Source organism: Athene cunicularia, assembly GCF_003259725.1.
Source record: "Athene cunicularia isolate RWA chromosome 15 unlocalized genomic scaffold, athCun1 chr15_part1, whole genome shotgun sequence".
Lineage (NCBI taxonomy): Eukaryota > Metazoa > Chordata > Aves > Strigiformes > Strigidae > Athene > Athene cunicularia.
In genome coordinates, this window is record NW_020799121.1 from 2,853,260 (window position 1) to 2,872,919 (window position 19,660).

The following is a 19,660-nucleotide window of genomic DNA, read 5'->3' on the forward strand; positions in this document are numbered from 1 at the left end:
GCTCAACCTTTTGTCCTCTTGCTACACCAGATTCAGGTGAGTTCCCCAACACAGGGATTAGCTGCAGACCTCGACACTAAGCAGGGCAAATCCAACCTTCTGCCAATCACTGTGCCTAGTTAAAAACCTTAGCGCAATTACAGTAGAAGAATGAGTATAGGAAAAAAAAATATCTTATTTAGGTATTTTATTCATCCTTCTCTCTCTTTATGTATGTCCTGCAGCCATCTAGTAATACTGAGCTATAGCCTGCGCATGCATTATTTTCCACCCAAAAGGGGAGGCAGCCATTCCAGCCAAAAAATGTTTGATGAGTGCTTTATCAGGGAACTATGCTGCATAAATTAAGAACTGCACCTTGCAGTCTCTCTGTTTTGTTTAGTGTCTATTTATGACTGAATCATGGCTGAGAGAGTGGGACACCTTTCCTTTCCTGGTGCCAGTAATGGGTGGAAGGTCCTACTGTACCACGACAGCCACGTGCTCCACGCAGGTGCAGGCTCACTTTGTGACATTGAATGCTCTGTCAGAAATCACCAAATAGCAGAACTAAGTACGCATGATTGTACAAACTGCATTACAGGAAATGCTTATACACTTTACATGAGAGCCTGCAGGCATCTCTGTGGAAATGGCTTTCATCCTCTCATCCCCTTGGATAGCATCTCCAGTCCTTGGGGTTTTTCTCCTCACCTGATGCTCATCGTCCCCATGCAGTGTGATTTCCTTTCTGCTCACCCCAGAGGTCTCACTGTGTCCTTCCCTCACCTGCTGCAGCCCTGACCCCTGGCTGTGTCTTCAGTCTTGGGTGGGCAAATGGAGTCTGTGGAGTGTGCTGCTGTCCCAGTGCCCGGCCATTCGGATGGAGGGACCTGCTGGTTCCCTCCCTGCCTGCGTACACGGTGAAGAGTGTGGTGTGGAAGATGGAGCATCCCCACATCTGGGGTGCACAGACATGCTGTGGGTCAGTCCTGCCTTCCAATGCCACGGCCATCAGTCCAGACCCCGCTATGGTTCACTCCAGCTTGTGCGCAGTGAAATAAGAACTGAAATATTTTCGATATTACCTCTCCTTAGCACTCCCTCGCTAGTGGAGTTAACATTGTGCACCCAGGTATTAGCTGATTTATTTCCCAGCTTGGTGCCCCCCCAGTAAAGGCAGCAAGAGGCTGATGGTGGCTGGTCTGGCACAGCCACCTCTCTGAGCCCTACACTTGCAGGAAGAAGGGAAGCAAGGCAAGCTGGCTTTTAATTTTGGTTAATGGCTTCAATACAGGATCCCTTCAGGACCATGTTCTGATTTGCTACCCTGAGTTGCAAACCTACATCTTGCCCTCACTTCAGTCAACACTGAAGCCAAACACACACCTGCTCTTGCCGTGGAGCCACGTCTTCCACGTCTTTAATCTCCTTCTTCCCAGCCTGCCTCACCAGTGGGAAGTGTGTTCACAATGTTAAACTTCCCTCATTAGGCAGAACATTCCTCTTTTTAACCTCTTTAACCTGCAGCATTCCCATTGGGAGGACCCTGTCTCCATACTTCTCAACTGCTCTTAATTAGATTGGGCATTTCTTGCCTCCACTGTATATTTACAATTTAGGAACAGGAAAAAATACAGCCTGCACTTAAGGGCTTTCTTCCCTTCATTTGCTTCCCTTTGCTTAATATGTTGGACAGTAGGAGGTGGAAATTTTAAAGCCCAGAGGAGCAGAACTTGCCTGGGAGGAGAATCTGAGGTGGTTTAGATCATTCTTTAGGCAGGACTGATTTCATATCTTGATGGATTTTTACATCAGCTCTCACTTTTTTTTATTTCCCTCCTCCTATGTGCGCATGTGCATGTGTGCACACACGCACAGACACACACAACCCTATTGTCTGTCTTTTGCTCTTATTCTGCCATCAGCCTTTTAATATTATTATTGTTGATGTCTTTTCATTCCCAATGCCAAACTTGATTTGGAGATCACAGTACTGAGGGTTTCATTTTGAGCACTGTAGATGGAAAACTGAAGTCCTAAGTGACTGGAGCCCTCAGCCAATCTAATTGTTATTGACGTTTGTGTCTGATTGTTCATCAAGGGGGTTTGACTTGCAGGCCAAATCATTCTATTACCGGGGTTCCTTTCAGCCTTTTCTCTAACAACAAAAAACCCCACCCCAGTCAGCAGCAGAAGAATCAATGGCAATATCTCTAGATGTCCATCTAGCCGGGTGTGAGAGGGGGGAGCGAAGATGGAGGAGATCATGTATGTCCTGTTTGAAATGTGCAAGCAAAAGATTGGAGAACCAGTGGTATTGCATTACAGGGGGAAAAAGGATCTCATTAAAAGACTACCGTTTTCATGGCAAGGTGAAGGAGGCAGAGGAAGGAGGGGCTGGCAGGGCTAATTATATTAAGGTCATTTCACCTGTCAAAACTTTCCCTTTAGTGGTGTCCCTGGTGCCCTGGGATAACATCCAGATTTGTCCTGAATGGCCTCTCTGTTCCTGCTTAGGAGCCTTGACTAGTGGATCATGAAGCGAGCTGCATGAAAGGAGCCCTGAAGGCACCCTTTTGCCGTCTTTTCACCTCCTGCTCTCCTTTGATTTTGCTTTTTCCCCTCTTGAGTTTCACAGTGGGTAATGATGAAGCCCTGCTGTGCTGCTCACCCAGAGTCATGCTTTACTCAGGAGGCCACTGAGGCAGCTGGCACGCTGAATGCCCTGAGCTCTGCAGCTCATGTTCAGCCAGGTTCTTGTCTCCGTGCATTTCAAACCCATTTACACCCTGCTGCAATGCCAATTTATCCCTCTTGAAAGCTCTCCTCTGAAGCAGAGAGTTATAGAGCAAGGCTGATTTTACTCATTAGACTAATGGTGGAAACCAGAATGATGCAGACACAGAGATCAAAACAGAAACAAGGGAAATACTCTGTTTATGCATTTGAAAGAGGCGGTGTGAGGGGGTGGCTGGTAAACCAGAGCGTCCTCATCCCGGTGATGAACCCTAGAATTACCTGCCTTCCTTCAGGGGATTGTTCCAAGTCATTAAGTTATTTCATTTTCCAGGAGCTGAGGGGGAAGGCAAATTTCTACAGTTAATCTTTCTCTCAAGGAAGGTGGAAGCTGTGCAGATGGCCTTGCTTTGCTAACATTAGCAGGTAGAAGTAGTTTGGTGAAGGCAGCGAGGGGAGGAACACAATAACATTCATTCATGATCACTCAGGTTATACTTGTCGCCACAGAAATGGAGCAGAAATTTCAGAGATCAAAGGCCTCTCCACCAAAATTTGCTACCTAAATGTGTTGAGTAGAATGAGAGAGAACTGCGGACGAGGAGGAAGTGCACCATATTCGCGTGGCCTTCGGCAACCGGCTCAGTGAGTCAGATTTATCCTGCTGAAGTAGCACCATTGGAGTTGAGGGATGGATGTGGCTTAACATGCCCTGCCTTTGATAGATGCTTAGGAGTAGCAGTGAGTCATGGATGGTTGTGACATACAGTAGTATTTGATGAGTTTCCCTAAATTGGGGCATATTTGGATCCTGGGATTGAGTAGGAAAATAGCCAGTTGCCTTATTAAATAATTATTTCATTGTGGAGATGAGCAAGAGGTGTTGACCTTCAGATGCAGAGTGGAACTGCTTGATGGAAGTTGCTGTTAAGGTTGAACTGCTGGATGTATCTATTTGGTCCTGTCAAATGTGTTAAATGGTCCTTAGTGTTAAAAATGGTTCTTAGGAGGCAAAACCCCTGCAGTTCGGAGTTCTGAGAGAGCCAGAGGGAATTGTTCAGACTGTGAGGTGTGTGTAGCTATCTGTCAGACCAACCTCTGCTGTTCTGGCCTCTTCCCGTAGCTTCTAGTATACGAGCAACAGCAGTGTTAGCAGCCTGTCTTCTGTTTGACTGTCTAGTGAAATGCTCTTCTACCCTACTGAGTCAGCTTAATCCTGCAGGAACATAACTGAACAGACTTGCCTTTGACTTTCTAATTGCGTTATATGTTTTTGGTGAAGTCTTTTGGGAGGTAGCTCTCAAGAAGGACTGCTTTCTGCTTTGGAGAGGCAGAAAGCAGCACAGAGGTACTAGGTGGTGCTTTGGCACTGAAGAAAGAGGGAAGGTACACGAATGAAGAGAGTGCTACACATCCCTGCACTTGATAAAACATTCCCTTGAAGCCAGACCAGGTTGCTAGTACAAAAATCTTGCAGACTTGCAAAAAACATGAGAGTTACTTTCCTTCTTTGTAGCACGTTTTGCAACTTTGGCCTTGAGGAGGATGAATGAAAGATTTTAAATGCTATTCTAGGAAAGGGCATTGATCATATCAGGGGCAACGGGAAGCAAAAATATTTGCTAGGTCTGGGACTCGAGTATCCACCCTCGGTCTCATGCTGCCAGGTGTTCCTGCCATCCCAGTGAAATGGGGATGGAGACAAACCTCCCGAGGCAGCGACATTTCCAGTGCAGTAACCTGAATCATTTTAAAGAGCAGAAATCAGAGACAAAGCACAGTATTGTAGGCAGCAATGTTGAATAAGAAGACCCTTGGGACCCCCTCCACTTCTCCCTTTAATCTGATCAGCAAACAGCATTCTTGTAATTCCCTCCAGGTCACTCTGAATTCCTGCAGTTTCTCAGCCGGGTTAAAGCCTTCCTCTTAATATTAAATAATCTGCAGGCTTAGAGAAAGGAGCAGAGAAGGAGCTATTCAAGACTTAGCTTATATCAGAAACCAACGGGAAACTGCTGCATCCTTTTCCCGACACCCCTAAGACTCAGTAATTTTAAGTTACCTTGCACTGTGATCTCTGTTTTCAACATACTTTTCAATGTCATTCTGAGAGGGTGTTCCCATTCTATGGGAATTATTTATTGTATTTAGCATAGCAGACACTGAGTGCAGCACCCTTATGATATCTGTTAGCTTTAATTTTTCCTGGCTTAATTCAGGTGAAGCAACAGTTTCAGTTTGTAACTCAGAGACAGGGAATTTCTCTCTTTTCCAAAGGGATGAGAAGTAGACAACCTGAGGCAGCTCAGAAAATCTCGATGTCTCCATTTGGTCAAGGAGGCAAGTCTGGCACTGTGACTGCTAATGGCTAATCACAGCCTCCTCTCTGACTGACTGCTGTAGTGGTCACTTAGACCTGGATGGGTTGTGAAAGGACCTGTAAAGAGAAAAAAAAAAAAGATTTTATTTATGCACAAATCCAAGCATCTATACCTTTAGAGCAATGCACCCTGAAACTTTCTGTGTGAGAGCTGAAATATAAATATACCTAAGAATATATTTCCAAAAAAAAGATGAAGGCAAGTCAATACCAGCTACCAATGCACATTCTGTAGATCATAACTTTAGTAAAGACCCAGTGGTACCTGCTCCAGAGTGACCTGCAGGCTTGCAGTGCTCCTGTCCCAGCCGAGTCCTGTGCTACTACCACTTTGCTGCCAGAGTAATGCTCAGGTGGCTCAGTGACCACAGCTGCAGCTCCACCTTCACCCAGAGCTTTGGTGCAGGCTCAGTGTTGGTGTATTAGAGTGGTTTCTCTCTTTGTAAATGAGTCTACCTTTCTCTCACTGAGGAGAGGTGTTACTGCCTGGTGTCAGTGCCATTGCACATGGAAAAGCAATCTGCTGTGCAGTTTGTTCTGCCTGTGCCCTCACGAGTCTGCCAAAACCCGTATTTGATGAGTGAAGGTCAAGCTACAAAGCATATTTATTCTCTCAGGGAGCAGGCAAAGCTTTTAAAGGCTGGAAAGGTGGATGACAGTACAGGGAAGGGGGCAGGAGACAATGCTAATGAAAACAAGGTTGGTTGTGTTCACATCTCATCTCTTTCATCTTGGGGGTGCAGTAGAGCCCACAGACACAGAACAAGACAGGAAGATGAATCAAGAAAATTAAAGTTACTTTTCCATCCCTCAGTGGGAAATGAAAAAATGGTGTTGCCAGAGTTCTTTGTTCTAGCTGCCTCAGGAAGACACTTCCATTGACTTCAGTGGTTGGTAACTCCAGCCTGATGTGAAACGCTGAAGATTTCAAATTATGCTGAAGAGATTAGAATATTTTGAGATGTGAAGTGTTACTATTCTTCTGAGAACTGTATTTATAAAACGGACACATTTTCTTCCAAACCATATAAAAGAAATATTCTTACTGTGGAAATGCATAGCCTAAGAACTCAAATGACATTAGGTCACTGGTTTCCTTTTATCAATAACTTTGAAGTTTTGTCCCAGTTCTCTAATTTAGATTCTTGTGATAAGAGGTTCTCAGTGAGCCTGGGCAAAAGCCAAGACCCTCTCTCTCTAATAGGTTGGGAACACTACTACCAGAAGCAGTTCCAGTTTTGAAGACAGGCCAGGTCTTAAAAGTGGCTGCGGGGATTCTGCAGAAACAAACCCCGAGACTTTGGATTGCTTGAAATTTCAGCTAGCTCTTGCACCTAAATGCATGAGCCATGTGTGGAGTTTGGTCTTTAAAAGCATGGTGCTGTTGCTCTGTTCCTGGGCTCTGCCAGGCCAGCCTGGATCGCGTGCATGAGGCAGATTTCACAGTGGCTTGCAGAGCTCTCTGTACACTTGTTCTGTAAACTCCCTCTTGCTGTGGTATGGTCAGGTACTGGTTCCCACCTCATTGCTCACAAAAGCTTGTAAAAGTTTCCAATACTAAGATGGAGAATTAGATGATCAGTTTACAGTTCAACTTATTTTTGAGCAGGTGTCCTTGGGGATAAACCAGCCCTGGGCAGACCCCAATTTGTGTCTCATCCGAGTCTGGATGACACGGATATCTGTGGCAGGGAATGGGAAATGGTACATTTCTAGAGTAGACAGTGACTGGTTTCTACCAGTGCCAGAGTCCAACTTTTCTTACCACTTGAGAGTAAGTGGTCCTGAAGAAGGTGGGTCGGTATGACAGCTGCCACCCCCTAGAAGTCACTTTCTCCACTGTAGTGTTGGGGAAAGCTCTGGGACAAAAGCTTGAAAAAGTGCTTTCCCTGCTCTGAGAGGCAAGGGAGGCTGCTGGCTGAGCACGGTACATCCACAGAGTTTGCCAGGTGGTTTCAACAATAAGAAAAAATTGAATCCTGCACTGCTGTGAGTGAGCCATCTCCACTCTCACGTGCTGTGTGTACAGAGCAGGAGGACCTGATCCCCAAAAGCTACATTTCATTTAGTAATTAATTAGTGATTCTTGACCCCAGGCAGCTTCAGCCCGTTGACAATAACAAGATTGCAGCTTGTGTATAAGGTAGCCTCCATGCCCTTACCACTCTCATTACATTAGCTGAAATCCCTTGCAGCAAACACACAGGCTGCCTGGCAGGGGAGGGATAAAACCTCTTTTTCTTCATGGTTTGGGTCTGTTTACCCACAGACTTAGCACTTAGGTGTTCCCCCCTGCCTGCAGCAGCTCCTCACACCGGTGCATTGCCCCCTAGGGCCATGGTAGCGCCAACAGGGCAGCCTATCCAAATTGTCCACCCAACCCACTCGCCAGCTGAGACATAAATTATTTGGGAATCCTCCACTGCCTTCCCACAATGCCCTCTGTAGGCTCCGGAGGAATAGAACACCAGCTTCCCAGTGTGAGGAGAAAGCAGGGCAGGGCTGGGGCTGCAGCGGGGCAAGGCAGCACGGGATCAGGCAGCGCTGCCTGCGAGCCGCTGAGGACTCGGCCGTGACTCCTCGGCCACGCTGGGTGCACCCGAGCGGCGATACCAGCCGTGCCAGCTGCCTGGGGCGGCTCTGCAGCAAGGAGGTAAGCTGGGAGCTGCCGTTAGCGTGTTTTCCATCTCGGATGGGGGTGCTTTCACGCTCAGAATGTTTTTAATTATTTGTTGGAAGATTTTGAGAGCTCCTAGGGTAATGGAGAGGCCTCAATCAGTGTTTCCTAGCTGAAGGCATCTATGGATGTGCGTTCCCTCGCCTTAGTCATAGCTGAACCTTGTGTCAAGAGTGGAGCTTGTGCCAAGTGCCTGGGTGGTTCCTTGGTGACTCTGGTAGCGGGTCTCGGTGGCTGGCAGCTCTGGGCGTGTTGGAGTTTGCACCAAGCACTACAGAATTTGCAGTGAAGTGGCTGTTTCTCCTAAATTACCATTTATTATTTTGACTTGCAACAGTGCGGTGCACTTAACCTCACAGGGAAGGCATAAAACCTCATTTGTGGGAGCAGCAAAGTTGCTCTAAAAAAAAAGGAGCTTTGGCTTGCCAAGGTGAGTTGGTGGCTGTAGCTACAGCCCTGTGCTGTTATTCCTTGTTACACTATGCAATTCCCAGTGCTCAGGACCTGTTCAGTATCGATACTTGAGCATGGAATGAGTCTTCACTGCTGCTCTTTTCCTGGAAGAAAATATCAGCAGATGCCCCTGACAAACCAAACTCACATTTCCAAGTAGGAAAAAATCAGAAGGAACAGTTTCACTTCCCTGCTTGACCTCAGACTTAGTCTCATCTGGACGAACTGAAGGAGCTAGTCCAAAACTTTTTTATTATTGCCTCTAGCATTCATAAAATCATGGTTGTGGGGGAGGTAGAAGGAAGGGTCCAAAATGACCTGAGGGTGATAGCTCTGTCTGAGGGCATCTCAGCTCCAGCGTGACCCATGGGCTCCAGCAGCACAGGGTGCTGCACACCTGCCTGTTCCACAACACCACTGCTGCGTAACCCCTGTATCTACCTGCAAGGCTTTGGAGTTCAGCTCTGAGATTAGTCTCTGTCCCTGTGACCCACAAGCATGCTGCTGGAGACCCCACACAACATTTCCTCAAAGCTGTGATGCCGTTGTCTTCCTCACCAGTGCTGTGCAGCTGGGAGAGCATGGAGGAGTGCCGCGTGGTGCAGTCTGGTACAGCGCAAACGGAGAGTACAATAGAGTGAGGACAGATATTGCCGGGTCAGTGGGGAAGCAGAGTGGCCGAGAACTGTCACCAGGGTAAACATAACGTTGATGTATAAGTCCAACCCTGTCCCCTGCTCTCTGAAGCTGTCTTCCCACCACCAAGCCACCTTCATCCCTCCCGTGTCTTTCACCCATTCCTTAAATCCTTTACAATAGACTGAAGGGGCTACAACAGGGCTAGTATTTCTCCAAACTTGATGCCCACTGCTAATAGCTGCAGGGGCCTGTTTCCACTTCTCTCCAGCACTCATGGATATTATATGGGGAAGAGATGAAGAGGATCACGGTGCTGGGTAGCTTGGAGTGCACATGGGCAGTGCTGGTCGGCTGTGCTTCTCTTCCCCTGTGCCCACCCTGTAAGTCATCTCCCCCACCTGCCATGTACAACTTCATGAAACCTATGATGTGATGCGATCTGATACTGTACTATCCTTGAGAACAAAAAAAAGAGTGAGGGATTTCTTTTGTTTTAAGCTGTGTAATTTGTAGGGAAAACATATCCTCTTCTAGTGGCTTTTCTTTTATTGTCATGTTTCGGAAGTTTTTTTTCATGTCATAACATTTTGTCTGGTTTTACTGAAATCCTTCCACGAAGGAATGATTGTTTGCACAAACAGACTGACATGTTGATACAGGCTGACAACTGCATGGCTAAGACCAAAATAAAATATAAAGTAAACACATTTGCATAAGTTTATAGTATGACCCAGTTCTTACGCAGCAGAGGAAATGGGAGATGTGAATCTAAGCAGCTTATCTTGCATCTCCCCTTTCTGCTGTGCCCCTCGTTCTTAACCTCTGCTCCATGAGTGCCATGGGAGAGTTGTCTGATTTTTCCATTCAGATCTGAAACAACAGGTCCCTCTTGTAGTTCGCTTATGTTTTTGTTTTGCTTAGAAGGGAGGGCACAGAGGAAGGAGCATTCCCGACTTTCCCCTCATGTGAAACTAGTTGGTCTTTCCATCCTTTTTCTTCTCGGTTACACTTTAAAAGGCTTCTGTCAATGTATTTTCCATCACTTTAAAATCGCATTGACATCCTGCTGTTTTGTGTCATAACTATGTAGCATCGCAAAATGCTGATTTGGTACTATCTATTTCTTAACCTGCTTATGGCATGATTTCCTTAAGGATTTTGAGATCAGTGCCTCCATTTTCCAGATGAAGAAACCAGAGCATAGAGCAGTGATTTCCTTGTGGACATCCAGCAGCTCCGTGGTAGGGCCAAAAGCAGGACCCCAATCATTGGTGTCCTGACTGAGTGCGGGGAGGTTCATTAGTGCTCCGTCACCTGAAACTACAACTCCCTTGCCTGTGTGTGTGACTAGCTGGAGACAGGAGCTCTTGCCCAGAAGCCCAGGGGTGTTCATCCTACAGTTCGAGGCATGTACTGTGGTATCAATCAGGTCTAAGTTGTTGGTTGGCTTTCACAAAGCAACTCCCAAAAAACTATGTGAATCCTGAAAATACCTTTTGAAGGACCTCTTCTGAAGCCGACTGTCCCAGAGGAAGGGACCTTATAATCAAAAATGCAGTGAACCCATGCTATGTAGTTGGAGAGAAAGAATGAAGGAGACTTTGTAAAAATAATGATAAGTCCTTGTAGCAGAAAGATGCTTAAACCCAACTGTCAGATAGTAACAATGGACTCCAGGTTGAGACCTTCAAAGGATGTTTCTTTGATTTGCATAATTTCTGCCCACAATTAAACATCCCTTTGGCTGTTGGGTTTCCTGCAGACAAATGATGGCAGAGGAATTGCTAAACTCAACACTGTGGTGTCATCTGGACCACAGAAGACCCTCAGCCCTCTGCAAGGCTGTCCTATCCGATGTCCATGACCTTGATCTTTAAAGTTGGTAGTAGAGGGGCAAAGCTAACTTTTCTAGCAGCTTTGAATATAGCCACTTTCTTTTTGATAAGGAGGAGCCAACTGGAGCCAAATTATACAACTAACAGAGCCCTTATGAGCAATTCTTGCTATGGATGGAACAGAATAATAGTTTCCAAAATTTCTGAAGGAAGCTCAAAGCCCTGGTCTCTTAGGGCCTGAGTAATTCATATGCACAGTCATTTAGTGTATGAATTTCTGGAGGATAGTGTGGTTTAAGTGAATATTTATTTCTGAGTTTCCTTTTGCCTATTTTAGGCAGTTTCTAGCTTGGTGTGTTAGCTTCTGTGCCTTTCTTGGATGTTCATTATTTTAGGAGCTGACATTCAGTGCTTGGAGCTGTGAGGTCTTTCAGTGACCTTCGTGTCACCCTCTTTTGCGGGTCCAGCTCTCCATCCCGCAGGCCTGAAGCAATCCCTACGGCTTGCTCAGCAGCCCAAACTCCCTTCGGAGCTGCAGAGCCGGTTGGGAAAGCAGCTGTTTTCCTGCCATCCCCTCTGGCTCTGTGTATGTACCAAAGGGAACCGGAGGGTCAGAGCTCAGTTTGTTATACATCTGACCTCGTGGTCATCTGGGGGGACTTTTCTAATGACATTGCAAATGAGTGGAGTGGCACAAGAGTGCTTTGTCATGGCAACATCATCCTGGAGTAACTTTGTGGAGCGTTATTTAGGGATTTTTCCTATGTCGTTACATATGCTGGTAAGTCTAACAAGAAAAACATGTGTTTATGAGAATCCTAGACACAGTGTCCCCACAGCCAGACCCTTCATGTGTCTTTATTTTGTCGGATTTTGGGTGTGTCTCTCTCTTTACGGGAATCAACCTTAAAAAGTGTCAAGATATTCAGGATTACGAGCTTTAATTTTGATTTCCAAAAGGCAGCAATGGGGCTGTGACATCCAAATGATTCATGCGATATGCTTGTCCAATGGCTGTCTTCTGAAACAGTGGGGTTTGGGTAAATAGCCTAGAATAGTTAGAGAAAAAATATTGGGTTTGTGGGGAAAGGAGAACTGGGAAGGAGTTGATTTACATTTGTGTTTTTTCATTCTGGGCTTTTTTATATAACACACATCCACTTTAGGACACTAGTAATACTTTTTGAGCTCTGCTGTGGTATGTTGCAGGTTTTGTGGCTTTTAGTTTTCTTAGAATGGCTGTGAAGATTTTTGGTGTATGTGGGAAAAATACATGGCAGTGATCACTGGAACTGGGTTTGTGAACATGCGAGTTCCAGTTGATGTGTCTCTAGCTGGGATGCTCAAACAGGAGGAGAGATGAAAGCGGCTCGTGATTTTTAACAATGGTCTCCCACACTCCTCAATAATAGCTTCATCTTAACCAAAATGAGAGATGTAAGTATGTATTTGCAAGTTTTGTAGGTGATTTGGAGTGGAAGGGAAAATGTCGTGGCTAGAGCTGAACTAGTTTATGGAAGCGCTAGATCCTCTTCCTGGTCTTGCTGCAAGTTTTCTGAGGAACTATAGACCAGTCACATATTTCCCTTCTCTGCCTTGGTATTGTTATTTGTGTATTGGGAATAATTAGCTAGTTTTTGACTGTTGCATCTGTTCAGACCACAACTAACTGGAACTTGACTTTAAACTATGTGGCCAGACACAACAGTAAGATGTTAGTCTGAACATTTGGCTTGTCTGATAATTTTCATAGCTAATGTATCAGATAAAACTGAGCACAAGATTAACATGTCTCGTTCCTGACTCTAGTCTAAATGGTAGCTTGACAGTCATGTATTTCTGCACCAGTGGAATGGGGTTTTTTTAAGCCAATGCCGTTGTGCTGCTGCACATGTTGGTGGCATTGATTTTGGACTGGAGATGTTAACAGCTGAAATGTGATGTAGGAATTCAAGAGCAAAGAACATTAAAACGTGATACACAGATCAGAACTAGGAGATGATAAGGGTATTATTTTAGTCCTCTGGATATCATCTGATGTATATCAGATGATCTGAATCCCCTGATGAAGGGTGTGCTAATAAATCCAGCTAGTGGTGATTCTGTCACCCCAGCTTTCAAAGCTCACTTGTTCATGTTGGTAGATAAAAAGATATTAAAGAGATGTATGCCTCTCATTTCTTAAAAATCTCTACTTACTACCTTGTGTCTCACAAGTCAGCTAGACTGCTTTTGCATGTTATTGTGCTGAGGAGGAAGACAGGGCTTGAACTGTCATCTGTGGGGAATTGCTGGGAAGCATCACCCTGATCATGCTCACACTTCATATCCTTTACACAAGCTTTGTAAGTCCAGTGCTTTGGGAATACAGTTGTTCTTGCTGGGGTATGCTAGAATAAACTAAGCCTGCTACTTCCATGAAGCATGGGAGCAATGAGTCACATTACATGGATTGACTTACGTAGAAAAACTCCCTGCTAGGTGTCAGAAGAGAATGTGCTTTATGCCTGTAGCCTCTGTGGTTAGGCAACACATGCTGTAAAAATGTTCTGGATGTGCAGCAAACCAGCTAGAACTGAGAGCTCTGGCCAGATCACAGGAACACACAAATCCTACACAAATGTCCAAAAACTTTTCAGTGGGAAAAGACGATGTGAAATAAACTTAGACTTCTGGAAGCATTTGACAGGGCTATGATTTGTCCCTTATAAAGAGCACATTTATTAGATACACCCTGATTAATGTTTGTCGCACGACTGTCTCGGATGGAGTTTCTGCCGCTCATGGCAGGACATCTGAGATCACAAACTCCCTCCTTCCCCATTCCCATCACAGAAACCCTTGTGGAAGGGAATAGCCCGATATTGAAGTTGTCTGTAAGCTAGTTTGATCAGGATCCCTAAACTGCTGCAAGGGCTGTTGGATAATGTATGTATAATTTTTTTTATGGCTTTTTATGAAAAAGGAAGTCAGGCCTGGGCTGGTGAGACTGAAGGAGCAGGGAGTGGATTGGCTGTCAAGGGTCAGCCTCCCAATAGCCCTGTGATCAAAGGCTGCTCTCAGCAGCATGAGTTTATAGGCAGCCAAGACAAACAATGAACAACTTTATCTCCTTTCAGGAAAAAAAAAAAAAAAAAAAATCCAAACCAACTTAAGTTCCAGGAAACCATTTCTGGACCAGACAAATTTGGGTTGTTATTCCTTCTCTCTCTCCCGTAACGCAGTTCTTTCTAGATGAAGTATGATAGCAGGGAGACAGCAGAGCAAAGCCCAAACATGAACCAGATTGTGCCATGTTCTTGGTTGGTGTAAATTGGCACAGACTCGGTGAAGTCAAAGCAGCGTGACTAGTTTACTCCTGCTGAGAATCTGGTCCTCACCAGCAGCTGTCACTGGAAAAGCAGCAGGGAAGCTCTGAATTGAACCATGGCCATTTCCCTGAGTTCGATCCCTTCTCTGAAGGTGTTGCCTCATTTGTTTGCAGCTGGAATATTGCCTGTTTGGCTGTCCCAGCTGTGGCCTCCAATGTCAGCTGGTCAGAACACAGCTGGCCAGATTTAAACATGCTGGCTTCAGTGTCAACTCACTGAGTAAAGTGAACAGAGGGGGAAAATATTTTGGGCTCCTGTGTACTTGATTATTTGTTTGGGAGGAGAGGAAGATATGAGAAGAAAGCCTCTTATTCCTAAAATGGAAAAAGTTGCAAAACTTTTAGTTGGGTTTGGATCCAAGGGAGAGGAATCTTCTCAAAATGCAGAGTGTTCTTGATTTAGGATTTCCTGTTGGATACATTTCAGAAAACTATTTAAGTCATAAGTGGCCAGATTCTCAGCTAGAATAAATCTGTGAAGCTCTGCTGATATGAATCAATATAGCACATTGACCTCAGCTTAAGATCTTGGGCCGAGGTCTGGTGGTGGATTGCAAAGCTCTGTCCTTGTTCATGGGTTCAGAGCAGGATGAAAACGATAAGTGGCAGTCCTGAGGTTCAGAGCTGTGTGTGAGTGTTTAATCCCCCTGCAATGCAGACAGCCCCAGTGATTTGGGAGTTGAACTGTTCTTAGAAGACATAAATGTCTTAACTCAGCTTGAGCTGTAAGGTTTGTTTTGATGTTTACACTAGATGGGCCTGGTCAAACCAGTCTGCGGGGAGCCAGGAAGCCCCCCAGCCTTTCAACCGAACAGCCTTGAGGATTCTTGTAGACATCACTGCTCTCTGTACTACATATTTCTACCCTTCTACACACTGAACATGGAAAATATTGTGAGAAAAACTTTCTGAGCCAGGATTTAGTGCTGAGAATAGAGTCAAAAAGCCCTGGGGGCTCAAGAGAACATATTTCCATAGTCTTTCCACATGTTCCTACAAAAAAGTAGTGGAGAGTTGGAAAAGCATGGCTGGTTCCAGTGATGGGTGCTCCTGAAACGGTAACAGGGGTTGTTGCCTTGAGGTGTAGGAACAGAGCCATGGGAATGGAGCTGCTGCTGAAATGAAGGATGAAGTAAGCAGAAGTACTTCACTTTCCCTTCTTCCCAGCCACCGCTGTGGTCTCAAGGGGATAAATCTAATCTTGTGTTATGGATTTAAGGATGGAAGGGGGAAGAGGAAGGAAAAGTTGGGTCCAGGCCTGCGTATCAAAGCCACTGGCATAATCGGTAGCAGCACAGGTCTTCTGATTCTCTGTCCTGGGTCTTACTTACTACATGAAGTTAGTAAGGCTGTGAAAATGGAACCAGCCTAGGGAGGAAAGGCATGCACAAATGGGTAACTGTGCTCCAGCAGAAAGCTCTGAGCTGAAACAGAGAGTTGTTGATGGTGTGGGTTTGTTTTCAGGATTTTCAGGGCTAGGACAAGAGGACAAGAGGTCCTAGATCTTCTTCCCCTGGCTGGCACCACTAGTCCAGGAAATATTCGCAAATGCCTGACCTTCATTTCACACCTGTCAGCAACGACTGGGCTGTGTCCACTGCTGCCATCTCCCCTTGCTGTCTCATTCTCTCTGTTCATGTACGTTCTGTTCCTCTTCCTTTCTCCCACCCTTCAGAGTCAACACTGCAGCAGCCTCTGAGTGACAGCAGAAAATGAGTGACTTTATTTTGTTGAACTTTATTGACCTACAGTCCTTTGTTTTAAGCCCGTATCATTCAGCTTGCTGCCTCCTGCTCCTGCCTCATAGGAGCCACTGAACTCCAGAAGCACAGGAGTGACAGTCTGGTACTAATGTGCCTGCACCTTCAGAAGGTCTAAGAGAATTAGGTAACCACTTCCCCAGGGATTTTAGTGAAGTTCAGATCTCCAGTTCCTAGAAGGTGCCTATGACTCCCCCAGCCAAAACGCATTGCATTTCCATAACGTGTTTCATTATTTATATAGTATTTCTGCATAATTACCAGACTTGCATGAAGGTCTCAAGGTGCTCTGCAGATGCCAAGGGGTGACCTCATCTGCAGCTAATGAAACTCTGGTGACCGATAGACTTGTGACTTGCTCAGAGCACAAAGCACTGGGCAGCGTGAGCCAGCTCCCCATTCTGCTACTACAGAGAAGCTGGAAATCCAGTTTAACCATCTGCTTGGGAATTCCCCTGTAGCTGGAGGGGATTGAGCATTCTCACACCCCAGCATCAAGGGTGTGGTTAAGATGAAGGACGCATGCGTGGGATTCATGTATACTGCCTAGGCCAGGCTGACCCCCAAAACTGTCCCTTTGGAACTGGGACAACTAGTCAGGACCCAGCATAGCACTTTGGACTGCCTACTGTTTCCAGGGGTTGGACAGTGTGTCTTTAGCATCCTGAAAGCTCGGTGACTAAGTTTGACTGTACTGGGATGTAGCTGAAAGAAGAGTGTCTGATGTGTGGATGTTGGAGCCTTCCCCATCTCACTGGGTTAGAAGACCTGCAGAAACCTGGGTTTTATTTGCTCTGAAATCAAATGACAGAGCCAGAATGCACTCAAGCAGAACAGACTTTAGGAGGGGGAATACTCTCAAAAAGGGCAAGAGCTCCCCCTACAAGGGGCCTTTCTAAAAGATCTGTAAGCACCCTTAATCATTTTTTAAATTGTCTGCAGCGTAGCACTGTACGGATCTGGTCCTCCAGACTCATACTGGAAGTCACGTCATCTTCCACTGGCAAACAACAGGTTGGAAAGCCCCAGCTGTTGAACGACATGTGGCAGCAGCACATGCTCCAAAGTCAGGGAGAAACCTGTAACGTAGTGTCTTCCAAGCCACAGTCTGGACCACCATTGGTCTGCAGGGTTGGATTTTTTTTAGGAACTGTGATTGGATTTTTTGTTCATTTTACTTTCTTCACATAAGTAGTTGTTTATTAAATCCAATGGGGAAATGACTTGTTGATGGAGGAGCTTGTGGTTTCCCGTTGATTGAACTCTGGAAGCCCTGCTGCTGTGACAGGACAGGTGAGCTGGTGGTGCTCTGCAGTCACTGGTGGTACCGTGTGAGCTGGGAACATCACCTGGAGCGAGGTGACTTATTCTGCAGTATGAGGTGCAACAATGATCTGCTCTATTGCCAAAACCTGTAGATTATTATATAAGAGGACATTGGAAAGCCAAGGTTATATATTGCAGCAAGGGTTTTTTTTATTTATTTCTCTGATAAAGCTACAGATCAGAGCAGCACAGCAGAGCTCACTGGATCTTAGTGGGACATTGCCATACGGAGAGGGCAGCAGTTGGAGACTTGCTCTGTGCTGGGTGTGAAGACTCCTTTTATGACTCAGCGGTCAATATATTGGATAAATCTGTATCCTGCACTCAAGCCTGGACTGACTTAGAATTGCCCAGTGACCTATTACTGCAATGTGCTTTTTTTTTTCCTGGTATGCTCAGATTTTTCTCTGTCCCAAAAGTTCATTAGTTTCTTTATTTCTCTAGTTCACAGATAGTTGGGAAAATGTGCTGCCTTTATTTTCTGCGTGGAAGAAAATATCTTCATCTTCTGCATTTTTTAAGCTTAATTAACAAAGCAAAATTGCTTTCAGATTCTGTTTTTCAACAGTCAAAACATAAACTGTCGGTTTTGCTTTGGGCTTTTTTTATGGCTGAATTTTGGGAAAGAGGGGATAGAAGAATGAATATTACCTGCTTCTCTGTAACGGGTCAAAGCAGAAACCTTTGCATGAAAATTGACTGACTTGATGGTATTTTTTATGGGGAGGAGGGAGGATTAGGTTAAAGAGCAGAAAGAATAGCTCTAGTTAAAACTCATTTTGGCAAATAAATGCATATCAGCACACTCAACAGAATTCCACCCTGCCTCTGCTCTTGCTGGATTTAGTCAGATGCTGTCAACCTCCTAACTGTAGTTTCTTTTACAAATATGGTTTTCATTTTTTATGTTTTGCTGCTGTTTAGGACCTTATCAGTTCCTTGCTTGGTGAGAGATGCTTCTGCTTTTTCTTCTTAGATGTACTTGCCTTCCACAGTCAAACTTGAGCATTTACCATTATTGTCGGGTTGTTTCATTGCAAATGAAATCCTTTTCTTCCTTGTACCCCCTCCCCTGCTGTTGAACTCCACAACTGGGAGTGTGGAGGAAGGAAAATATAGAGCTCATTTATTTTTAAGTAACTGTAACTAATGGCTTGATCAGCTAACGTAGTGGAAAATATGCAAACTGCTTGGAGGAGAGTGGATGTTAAAAATGTAACTTCAAAATTATTGAGACATCTTTCAACTCTAATGACAGACTAAATAACAAACATGTCAGAAACTTTGTTGCTTCTCTAAGCAAAACCAAATAATTGAATTTATTTTCAGTGATGGTTTTGCCTTTTACGTATTCAGCTCCTCATCCATTTTGCTGTAGCTCTTGTCAGATCATTTTGTATAAACAGATTTTTTTTTCTTAAATGGTAGAGTGAGCACTTCTTCATACCTCCCTCTCTGCCACACATCTTTTTTGGCTTATCATCATAAGATTAATTCTCAAATACTTCTGTTGTGGCTCTAGCAGGTGCATATGTTGATTGTAGTCGTCTATGTTCCTTGAGCAGATCTTCAGTTGATGTGAACTGGTACTAATTTATTAACTTCTCAGCAATGATGTTATCTTGCATCAGCTGATGATCTGGTCCCCATAGTCTGGAGCTGCGGAACATCTTGCTGGAGCCTTTATACAGACTGGGGGCTGCTCGTTCTGCCACAGAGAGTGGCCCTGGCCTCCTCTCAGCAAACTTCCCATGATGCCAAGGGCTACAAATAGCAGAGTCAAGTTTATGATGGGATATTTTTTCACAGCTCTCACGGGAAATAGGGGAAAAAAAGTTCATTTGTCCCACGGGATGAATGTTGAGAGAGTGTGTATTCTCTTTTCAGGTATCCTCCCCATGCCTGTGTGAGGCAGGTTAATTCAGTTTCCATCCTTCCCCGATGGAGGGACTGGGGAGGACCTTCATGGCACCATGCCATGCCGTGCCTGCCAGCCCCTGCAGCTCTCTATTCCAAATTGCTCCTTGCCCTTCTTGGCACAAGGAACTAAATCTGCATTTCTCCCTCTCTGGAAGGGAAATCAGACCACGGAGTTGGCCTGCAGCTTCACTCCACACTGCAATGGGGACATGGCAGCTCAGACACATGGTTTTAGCGTGTGTGTTTCTTTTTAATTTAATGCAGAGCTGCAGCAAACCATTCCACCCACAGGTGAGATCTTTGGAAAACAACTGCCCAAAGCTCTGAAGCTTTCAGCCTTCACGCTAACGCACGGGCCCAGCTGGCCTGAGATTAAAGAGTGCAGTCGAAAACCAAAAAGCATTTGAAATTGCACCACTGAGCTGGCAGGAAATTCCAGCTTTTTGTAGATGTCGGAGGCGTTGGAACAGCAAGGAACCAGAAGGTAATATTCAGAGGTGAATCGCATCATCAGCATTTCAGCAGGGAGGATCGCCCCACCCTGAACACAGCCTCGGATACGGGTTATGCATGGGGGGGGGG